Source organism: Sinocyclocheilus anshuiensis, unplaced genomic scaffold (assembly GCF_001515605.1).
Source record: "Sinocyclocheilus anshuiensis isolate Anshui unplaced genomic scaffold, SAMN03320099.WGS_v1.1 C32440280, whole genome shotgun sequence".
Classification (NCBI taxonomy): domain Eukaryota; kingdom Metazoa; phylum Chordata; class Actinopteri; order Cypriniformes; family Cyprinidae; genus Sinocyclocheilus; species Sinocyclocheilus anshuiensis.
In genome coordinates, this window is record NW_015616501.1 from 1 (window position 1) to 983 (window position 983).

General features: G+C 37.8%; 1 long non-coding RNA gene across 1 annotated transcript; it reads left to right on the forward strand.

Annotated features, from left to right (window-relative positions):
• The first annotated feature begins 318 nt into the window (after positions 1 to 318).
• On the forward strand, positions 319 to 965 carry LOC107682663 (uncharacterized). Its single transcript, XR_001633555.1, has 4 exons — positions 319 to 428; positions 524 to 587; positions 687 to 770; positions 847 to 965. It is a non-coding gene; the product is annotated as an uncharacterized LOC107682663 (long non-coding RNA).
• Positions 966 to 983: the final 18 nt, after the last annotated feature.

Sequence of the window (983 nt, forward strand, 5' to 3'; positions counted from 1 at the left end):
AAAGGAAAACTTGAAATCGCATCATATGACCCCTTTAAACATAAACTCCATACTATCAGCCTCTTCAGTATCTCATTTTAATAAAGTCCATAAACACCTCTTAGATATCATAAAAGTTTGACTTTAATATGTTTTAATTTTTATATATTTTTTTAGAACACAAGAATTTTTAGATATTTGTTATGGAAAGCAAATCATTTTTTGCAGTGCACATGTTAAAGAGTCCTGCCCACTGATAGTGGCGCATCTATGTTTTTGTTGGTTTTGATGAGCAGAACGAGTAGGTCATTTGTTAGTAATGTTTTCTTGTTAGGAAACTTCAGGTGCACTGGTTGTAAAAAAACATGCTACTGTTCTGTAGCTTGTCAGACTCAGGATTGGAAAGCTCATCGACATGTCTGCAAACCTAGTGTCCCAGAAGTTGCCAGGTACTAGCAGGGATGTGTTATATTAGTGTCATTTGTGTGTTGGTTTGGAAGCACAATGTGAAAACATGCCTTTTCCCCCTCCTTTTTTCAATCAGTGATAAAACTAAGGAATCCACAGCTATGCCAAGTGGAAATGGACTTGGTGGCCTTCAAACTAAGGTATTTCTTTGGTTGCTATAGTGACTTACATTTGCAGTAGTTAGTTATTCCATCTAATTCCTTCATAAGTGGGCATCACTTTCTTTTTTTTTAATAAAGGAAATCTGTGTTGATGTACAGCCAAACAGAATGTATCGACGTGATTTACGCAAGAATGTTGTTTCTAAAGGATCTGAGATACAGGTACTTTTCTGTTTAGGTCTATATTGCTTTATGACCCATGAACAGATATTGTACCTCACAGAGGATCCTTTTTCAGGGTACAGTGATTGACCTGAGGAACCCTGGGGAATTCTCCATTCACCTGCAGTCAGTGGAGATGATGGAGTCCCTGAAAAACATCACCACAGTGCTCCAGAAGGCCTATAGCACTTCATTTGCTGCTGAGTACAAGCC